This window comes from Equus caballus, unplaced genomic scaffold (genome assembly GCF_041296265.1).
Source record: "Equus caballus isolate H_3958 breed thoroughbred unplaced genomic scaffold, TB-T2T haplotype2-0000687, whole genome shotgun sequence".
Taxonomy (NCBI): Eukaryota; Metazoa; Chordata; class Mammalia; order Perissodactyla; family Equidae; genus Equus; species Equus caballus.
The window spans coordinates 11,439-21,332 of NW_027221963.1; the positions used below are offsets into that span (position 1 = coordinate 11,439).

Genomic DNA, 9,894 nt, shown 5'->3' on the forward strand with positions numbered 1-9,894 from the left:
CTCTGAAACTGACAAAGATGGGCAACACACGTTAGCTCAAGTGCCAATCTTGCAAAGAAAACACACACACTCACACACACACACACACTGAGGGACGTGGAGACCTGGGGAAAAAGCAACACTGAGAAATCCACCCTCTGAAGCTGACGAAAATGGGCCACAGAGGCTAGCTCAGGCGGCAATCGTTAAGCAAAAGAAACACACAAGGGCGTGGAGACCTGGGGAAAAAGCAACACTGAGAAATCCACCCTCAGAAACTGAGAAAGAAGCGCAACAGAGGCTAGCTCAGGTGGCAATCGTTAAGCAAAAGAAACACACAAGGGCGTGGAGACCCGGGTAAAAAGCAGCACGGAGAAATCCACCCTCTGAAACTGAGGAACATGGGCAACAGACGCTAGCTCAGGTTGGAACCTTTAAGCAGAAAAGAAAGACACCAGGGCGTGGAGAGCTGGCGAAAAAGCAACACTGAGAAATCTACCCTCTGAAACTGAGAAAGAAGCGCAACAGAGGCTAGCTCAGGTGGCAATCTTTAAGCAAAAGAAACACACAAGGGCGTGGAGACCTGGGGAAAAAGCAACACTGAGAAATCTACCCTCTGAAGCTGACGAAAATGGGCAACAGAGGCTACCTCAGGTGGCAATCATTAAGCAAAATAATAAAATAAAATAAAAAACTACAATGGCGAGGAGACCCGGTGAAAAAGCAACCCTGAAAAAAGGTACCCGCTGAAACGGAGGAAGCAGGGCAACAGAGCCTAGCTCAGGTGACAATATTTAAGCCAAAAAGAAAGAAAGAAAGAAAGAAAGAAAGAAAGAAAGAAAGAAAGAAAGAAAGAAAAGAGCAAGGGAGTGGAGACCTTGGGAAAGAGCAATACTGAAAAATCTAGCCTCTGACTGACAAAGACTGGCAACACACGTTAGCTCAAGTGCCAATCTTGCAAAGAAAACACACACACTCACACACACACACACACTGAGGGACGTGGAGATCTGGGGAAAAAGCAACACTGAGAAATCCACCCTCTGAAGCTGACGAAAATGGGCCACAGAGGCTAGCTCAGGTGGCAATCGTTAAGCAAAAGAAACACACAAGGGCGTGGAGACCCGGGTAAAAAGCAGCACGGAGAAATCCACCCTCTGAAACTGAGGAACATGGGCAACAGACCCTAGCTCAGGTTGCAACCTTTAAGCAGAAAAGAAAGACACCAGGGCGTGGAGACCCGGGTAAAAAGCAGCACGGAGAAATCCACCCTCTGAAACTGACGAACATGGGCAACAGAGGCTAGCTCAGGTGGCAATCGTTAAGCAAAAGAAACACACAGGGGCGTGGAGACCTGGGCAAAAAGCAGCACTGAGAAATCTACCCTCTGAAACTGACGAAGATGGGCCACAGAGGCTAGCTCAGGTGGCAATCGTTAAGCAAAAGAAACACACAAGGGCGTGGAGACCTGGGGAAAAAGCAACACTGAGAAATCCACCCTCTCAAACTGACGACCATGGGCAACACGGGCTAGCTCAGGTGGCAATTTTTAAGGAAAAATAAAAGGAAGTGCGTGGAGACCTGGGGAAAAAGCAACACGGAGAAATCCACCCTCAGAAACTGAGAAAGAAGCGCAACAAAGGCTAGCTCAGGTGGCAATCGTTAAGCAAAAGAAACACACAAGGGCGTGGAGACCTGGGGAAAAAGCAGCACTGAGAAATGTACCCTCTGAAACTGACGACGATGGGCAACAGAGGCTAGCTCAGGTGGCAATCTTTAAGCAAAAGGAAAACACAAGGGCGTGGAGACCTGGGGAAAAAGCAACACTGAGAATTCTACCCTCTGAAACTGCCGAAGATGGGCAACAGATGCTAGCTTTGGTTCAATATTTGAGCAAAAAAAAAAAAAAACACACACACACACACACAAGGGCGTGCAGAACTTGGGAAAGAGCAAGACTGAGAAATCTACCCTCTGAAACTGACAAAGATGGGCAACAGAGACTAGCTCAGGTGGCAATCGTTAAGCAAAAGAAACAGACAAGGGCGTGGAGACCTGGGGAAAAAGCAGCACGGAGAAATCCACCCTCTGAAACTGACGAAGATGGGCCACAGAGGCTACCTCAGGTGGCAATCATTAAGCAAAAATATAAAATAAAATAAAAAACTACAATGGCGAGGAGACCCGGTGAAAAAGCAACCCTGAAAAAAGGTACCCGCTGAAACGGAGGAAGCAGGGCAACAGAGCCTAGCTCAGGTGACAATATTTAAGCCAAAAAGAAAGAAAGAAAGAAACGAAGAAAAGAGCAAGGGAGTGGAGACCTTGGGAAAGAGCGATACTGAAAAATCTAGCCTCTGAAACTGACAAAGATGGGCAACACACGTTAGCTCAAGTGCCAATCTTGCAAAGAAAACACACACACTCACACACACACACACACTGAGGGACGTGGAGACCTGGGGAAAAAGCAACACTGAGAAATCCACCCTCTGAAGCTGACGAAAATGGGCCACAGAGGCTAGCTCAGGCGGCAATCGTTAAGCAAAAGAAACACACAAGGGCGTGGAGACCTGGGGAAAAAGCAACACTGAGAAATCCACCCTCAGAAACTGAGAAAGAAGCGCAACAGAGGCTAGCTCAGGTGGCAATCGTTAAGCAAAAGAAACACACAAGGGCGTGGAGACCCGGGTAAAAAGCAGCACGGAGAAATCCACCCTCTGAAACTGAGGAACATGGGCAACAGACGCTAGCTCAGGTTGGAACCTTTAAGCAGAAAAGAAAGACACCAGGGCGTGGAGAGCTGGCGAAAAAGCAACACTGAGAAATCTACCCTCTGAAACTGAGAAAGAAGCGCAACAGAGGCTAGCTCAGGTGGCAATCTTTAAGCAAAAGAAACACACAAGGGCGTGGAGACCTGGGGAAAAAGCAACACTGAGAAATCTACCCTCTGAAGCTGACGAAAATGGGCAACAGAGGCTACCTCAGGTGGCAATCATTAAGCAAAATAATAAAATAAAATAAAAAACTACAATGGCGAGGAGACCCGGTGAAAAAGCAACCCTGAAAAAAGGTACCCGCTGAAACGGAGGAAGCAGGGCAACAGAGCCTAGCTCAGGTGACAATATTTAAGCCAAAAAGAAAGAAAGAAGAAAGAAAGAAAGAAAGAAAGAAAGAAAGAAAGAAAGAAAGAAAGAAAGAAAGAAAAGAGCAAGGGAGTGGAGACCTTGGGAAAGAGCAATACTGAAAAATCTAGCCTCTGACTGACAAAGACTGGCAACACACGTTAGCTCAAGTGCCAATCTTGCAAAGAAAACACACACACTCACACACACACACACACTGAGGGACGTGGAGATCTGGGGAAAAAGCAACACTGAGAAATCCACCCTCTGAAGCTGACGAAAATGGGCCACAGAGGCTAGCTCAGGTGGCAATCGTTAAGCAAAAGAAACACACAAGGGCGTGGAGACCCGGGTAAAAAGCAGCACGGAGAAATCCACCCTCTGAAACTGAGGAACATGGGCAACAGACCCTAGCTCAGGTTGCAACCTTTAAGCAGAAAAGAAAGACACCAGGGCGTGGAGACCCGGGTAAAAAGCAGCACGGAGAAATCCACCCTCTGAAACTGACGAACATGGGCAACAGAGGCTAGCTCAGGTGGCAATCGTTAAGCAAAAGAAACACACAGGGGCGTGGAGACCTGGGCAAAAAGCAGCACTGAGAAATCTACCCTCTGAAACTGACGAAGATGGGCCACAGAGGCTAGCTCAGGTGGCAATCGTTAAGCAAAAGAAACACACAAGGGCGTGGAGACCTGGGGAAAAAGCAACACTGAGAAATCCACCCTCTCAAACTGACGACCATGGGCAACACGGGCTAGCTCAGGTGGCAATTTTTAAGGAAAAATAAAAGGAAGTGCGTGGAGACCTGGGGAAAAAGCAACACGGAGAAATCCACCCTCAGAAACTGAGAAAGAAGCGCAACAAAGGCTAGCTCAGGTGGCAATCGTTAAGCAAAAGAAACACACAAGGGCGTGGAGACCTGGGGAAAAAGCAGCACTGAGAAATGTACCCTCTGAAACTGACGACGATGGGCAACAGAGGCTAGCTCAGGTGGCAATCTTTAAGCAAAAGGAAAACACAAGGGCGTGGAGACCTGGGGAAAAAGCAACACTGAGAATTCTACCCTCTGAAACTGCCGAAGATGGGCAACAGATGCTAGCTTTGGTTCAATATTTGAGCAAAAAAAAAAAAAAAACACACACACACACACACAAGGGCGTGCAGAACTTGGGAAAGAGCAAGACTGAGAAATCTACCCTCTGAAACTGACAAAGATGGGCAACAGAGACTAGCTCAGGTGGCAATCGTTAAGCAAAAGAAACAGACAAGGGCGTGGAGACCTGGGGAAAAAGCAGCACGGAGAAATCCACCCTCTGAAACTGACGAAGATGGGCCACAGAGGCTACCTCAGGTGGCAATCATTAAGCAAAAATATAAAATAAAATAAAAAACTACAATGGCGAGGAGACCCGGTGAAAAAGCAACCCTGAAAAAAGGTACCCGCTGAAACGGAGGAAGCAGGGCAACAGAGCCTAGCTCAGGTGACAATATTTAAGCCAAAAAGAAAGAAAGAAAGAAAGAAAGGTAGGAAGAAAGAAAAGAGCAAGGGAGTGGAGACCTTGGGAAAGAGCGATACTGAAAAATCTAGCCTCTGACTGACAAAGACTGGCAACACACGTTAGCTCAAGTGCCAATCTTGCAAAGAAAACACACACACTCACACACACACACACTGAGGGACTTGGAGACCTGGGGAAAAAGCAACACTGAGAAATCCACCCTCTGAAGCTGACGAAAATGGGCCACAGAGGCTAGCTCAGGTGGCAATCGTTAAGCAAAAGAAACACACAAGGGCGTGGAGACCTGGGGAAAAAGCAACACTGAGAAATCCACCCTCTGAAACTGACGAAAATGGGCCACAGAGGCTAGCTCAGGTGGCAATCGTTAAGCAAAAGAAACACACAAGGGCGTGGAGACCTGGGGAAAAAGCAACACGGAGAAATCCACCCTCTGAAACTGACGAAGAAGGGCAACAGATGCTAGCTTAGGTTCAATATTTGAGCAAAAAAAAAAAAAACAAAAAAAAACCCACACACAAGGGCGTGCAGAACTTGGGAAAGAGCAAGACTGAGAAATCTACCCTCTGAAACTGACAAAGATGGGCCACAGAGGCTAGCTCAGGTGGCAATCGTTAAGCAAAAGAAACACACAAGGGCGTGGAGACCTGGGGAAAAAGCAACACTGAGAAATCTACCATCTGAAACTGAAGAAGATGGGCAACAGAGGCTAGCTCAGGTGGCAATCGTTAAGCAAAAAAAATAAAAAATAAAAAAATACAATGGCGAGGAGACCCGGTGAAAAAGCAACCCTGAAAAAAGGTACCCTCTGAAACGGAGGAAGCAGGGCAACAGAGCCTAGCTCAGGTGACAATCTTTAAGCCAAAAAAAAAAAAAAGAAAAGAAAAGAGCAAGGGAGTGGAGACCTTGGGAAAGTGCGATACTGAAAAATCTAGCCTCTGAAACTGACAAAGATTGGCAACACACGTTAGCTCAAGTGCCAATCTTGCAAAGAAAACACACACACTCACACACACACACACTGAGGGACTTGGAGACCTGGGGAAAAAGCAACACTGAGAAACCTACCCTCTCAAACTGACGAAGATGGGCAACAGATGCTAGCTTAGGTTCAATATTTGAGCAAAAAAAAAAAAACACACACACACACACAAGGGCGTGCAGAACTTGGGAAAGAGCAAGACTGAGAAATCTACCCTCTGAAACTGACAAAGATGGGAAACAGAGGCTTAGCTCAGGTGGCAATCTTTAAGCAGAAAAAAAAAACAACAACAACAAAAAAAAACCCCACAATGGAGTGGAGACCCGGGGGAAATCAACACTGAAAAATACAAATACAATGGAAGGCCAATAGACAGAGCAGGCACTTTCACCTGGGGAGGAGGAGGTACGCATGGATGACCAATGAGCGCATGAAAAGATGTGAGCTGTTCCCTGGAAAAGCAAGTGAGAAAATTAGAGGGAGACATTGTGGGGACACATGGGTGAGACTGGCTTCTTCCAAATACAGGAACAGGATCAAACTGCTAGTGAGGTCGCGGAGAAGCCAAGTCAGTCACTCACGCCTCACTGGTGGTGAAGGGAAACGGTATGGCCTCTGTGAAAAATGGCGTGGCGGGTTCCAAAACTCACACGCCGCGGAAACAACCACCGAAAGTGGCAACCTACATAAGCCCTTGGTGTATCTTGCCTCCTAAGAGCGTCTGTATGTAGCTGGAGCCTTGGGTCGTTAAGGCTTCCACAGTGATCTGTGGTGGTGGTGGTGGGGGGCCTTGGGCCTTGGGGGTCTCCGCTGGACCTCCAGGAAGTCAGCTTTTGTGGAGTCCCGTGAGTCCTTCCAGGGAGGGAGGCATCCAACCCGAGGGTGGTCTGGAGGGCCCCACTCCCGCCACTCCCGGGGGCTGGGGCGGGGGGCGGGGTGGGGGCTGCGGCCACGTTCCTGTTCATTCACACAGAATCCGGGGCATGAATGTTCTTAGCAGCTCTGTTCCACACAGACCCACACTGGAAACCACACAGACGTCCTGCAAGTCCCATCCCTTGCTCATGTCGCCGGGGCTCCGGAGGAGGGCCACTCTGTAAAAGCGGCCGCCAGATGGCGCCCAACAACCGGCGCGGAGGGGTCAGCGGGAGGGAACCGGGTCACCGGCCAGCGAGAGTGCACAGCCTGAGCCCACCGCCGGGTCAGGTCTCTCTCTGTCTACCTCTGTCTCTGTCTCTCTGTCTCTCTGTCTCTGACTCTGTCTCTCTCTCTCTTTCTCTCTGGGCCCGCTTGGGGCGGCCGGGAGGTCACCACGCCAGGCCCCAGGGTGTCCACCTCGGAGCTCCCAGGCAGCACAGGGCAACCCTGGGCGCAGAAGGAGGTCTTGGAAAATCGGCGGGGAGGGGGGTGGGGTGGGTGGGCTTGCCAGGAAGGGGACAGACTCCCCACGTGACTCCTGGGCCGGGCCGGGGCTGCCGGCTGGCTGACGCGGACAGAGGGTGGAAAAGTCCCCGGAGATGCCACGGGGCAGGCCGGGGCTGCCGGCCCCCGATTCCCGGAGCGGCCCGAGCACTTCCCGGGTCCCGGGAGGACTTAGAAAATCAGGGCGGGGTGGGGGGTGGGGGTCGCTGTCAAACCGAAACCATGCACGTCATCAGAGAAGGACCGTGACGACGGAGGAATTGTCCGCAGTCTGTCAGGAATTGTGTGCAGCCTGTCACTTCCGGCCCAGAGGGTCTTTCTAAGGCAGACGGACAGACAGAGCCCACAAGTCGTAGAGGAAAGGACCGAGCCGCTTGGCCGCTGAAAAGTTTACAAGACAAAACGGGTCTCCCTCCGCACGGGGCCACAGCAAAGCCCAAAGACGACACACGGGGGGAGCATGGGTGCAGATTCACGTGTGGTGATAAGAATATGGATTTCAGCAGGGCTTCCCGTCCTCATCAACAAGCAGAAGCACCCAAATGGTGCGGGTTGGGGGCAGAGACCTCACAGCCATTCCCTCCACAAATCGAGTTCCCCGGGACATCCTCACAGCGCCGTGCTGTGAGTGTGTGTGGGTGTTTAAAATGGGGTAAATGTGGACGTGGAACTGCTCCGTGAAACCAAAATAACAACAGTCGTAGATCTTCTTTGGTCATTTAGAAAATTCTTCCCCCCCCCCCCCAGCGGTGCACGTATTTCCCTTCCAAAAAAGAAGAACGGGAAAGGAGATGTTAAAGGCAAGCAGAGAGAGGAAAACTGTTGCAAAACAAAAGCTGAGCTCCCGTCCGAGGGAGGCCTCCTCCGTTAGAGGCCTAGGAAATCATTCTGACAAAATGGAGGATCTCTGTCTTTGGTGTCGATTCCCTCAGAGGTCAAGAGAAACCTTTTCCAATGTCTTTATCAGGAGGAGACTAGAAGTTAGAGAAAAGTATCCTTTCGAGAGCGAGAAAAACCAATTCTGATTTTGCATCAGCTTCCCTCCGATCTTGAAACTCATTGACTTGATTCCATTCTGTCGATGGAAATAATCCGGAACCAATCTATCCGTGAAAATCGGGGTGAGTTTATTCTGACCTAAGATGTAAGGACTGTGGCCCGGGGCCTTTCTTCCTGAAGGAAGAAAGGGCGCCCGGGAAGTGGGGTGTACAGAGTGCTTCTAGACCCCCAGAGAGGACGTTTCACATAGGATCGAAAGGTCCCTTGGACGATAGTCGCGACACTGCTCTGTCAGCACAGCGATCGACAGACACTGCTGGGTGGCAGGTCTGTTGTCTGGGCCTGGGTGGTCACAGGTGAGCCGGATGGTCAAAGGTGAGCGCAACCATCCGTTCCTAGCCTAAGGAAAGATGCCTCTCCTTAAGGAAAGGCCCGAGCACGGGGAAGCTGCTCCTTTCCCTTAAGGGCATTGGTTCTTGCCGTAGGAAATGTTTAAAGCAGATCTACGATGCGATGCGTGCTCGACGGCCACGTCAGGCCCTTTTGGAAAAACACTGTCAGGCCGAATTAGGCCGACACCCAATGGCTTCCTCATAGACTCCAATAGATCCTATCGCTCGCCATTTCTATCTGTCCACTCGTTCCAATTTTAGGCCACTTGACCACGAACAGACCTTTTTCTCAGATTTTTTTCCCCGTGATCACCTTTTCACAGACAAAACGATCTTTACTTTTTAGGCCCTCTTGCCTGAAGGCAGCCATCTCACTTTCCTTGAACACAAAGATGTTTCCCATATTCACTTTTAGTGGCTTTTTGTTTTGTTTTGTGTTGTTTTGTTTTGAGGACGATGAGCCCTGAGCTAACTGCTGCCAATCCTCCTCTTTTTGCCGAGGAAGGCTGGCCCTGAGCTAACCTCCGTGCCCATCTTCCTCTACTTCATATGTGGGACGCCTACCACCACGTGGCTCGCCCAGCGGTGCCACGTCCACCCCCGGGATCCGAACCGGCGAACCCCGGGCCGGCGAAGTGGAACAGGCACACTTAACCAGCGCGCCACTGGGCCGGCCTAGTGGCTTTCATCGCATTCGTTAAGTAGAATTTTTAACCCTCACGAACCTTAATTTTGGTGAAAACTAAGAAGTCAGCAATTAGGAACTGTCCTTCCCATGAGCAGTCTGTCGCTTGGCCAATTTCTAAACACTTGGCCACTTTTAGAAACATGGGATTTCATAGGTTTATCTCTTCCTTCGCTTTATTTGATTTCATCTCACTTTAGTGTTTGGGTGAGGAAGATCGGCCCTCACAGAGCTGACGCCTGTTGCCAATCTTCCTCTTCTTTCTGCTTGAGGGAGAGCGGGCCCGAGGTAACACCTGCGCCCCACTTCCTTGATCTTGCGGACGGGATGCCACCACAGCCCGGTGTGAGGAGCGGTGGAGGTCCACGCCCGGGATCTGAACCCGAGGACCCCAGGCTGCCGAAGCTGAGTGCAGGAGCTTAACCACTATGCCGCCGGGCCGCCGTCCCCTGTCAAAGCTTTTAATAAAGCACGAGACGTGTTCCTCGATAGACCCAAACGTCTTTTCGTTTCCGTATCCTCACAAACCCAAAGTAGATAAACTTCTATTTAGCCACTCACGTCTCAGGTTCTATCTTACTCGGAAATGATCTACATCGTCAGGGAAATTGTTTTTGTCTTAAGTTTGGCACCCGAGCTAACGACTCTTGCCAATCTTCCGTTTTTGTTTTTTTCCCCCCCTCCCGATTTTTCTCCCCAAATCCCCCCCATGACATAGTTGTCTATCTTAGTTGAGGGCCGTTCTAGTGGTGGCATGCGGGACGCCGCCTCCACACGGCCCGACGAGCGGTGCCGT

At 50.1% G+C, this 9,894-nt stretch overlaps 1 long non-coding RNA gene across 1 annotated transcript; it reads left to right on the forward strand.

The window, feature by feature from the left end:
• Positions 1–7,041: 7,041 nt before the first annotated feature.
• LOC138922262 (uncharacterized) lies at positions 7,042–9,120 on the forward strand. Its single transcript, XR_011435327.1, has 2 exons — positions 7,042–8,143; positions 8,919–9,120. It is a non-coding gene; the product is annotated as an uncharacterized lncRNA (long non-coding RNA).
• The last annotated feature ends 774 nt before the right edge of the window (positions 9,121–9,894 follow it).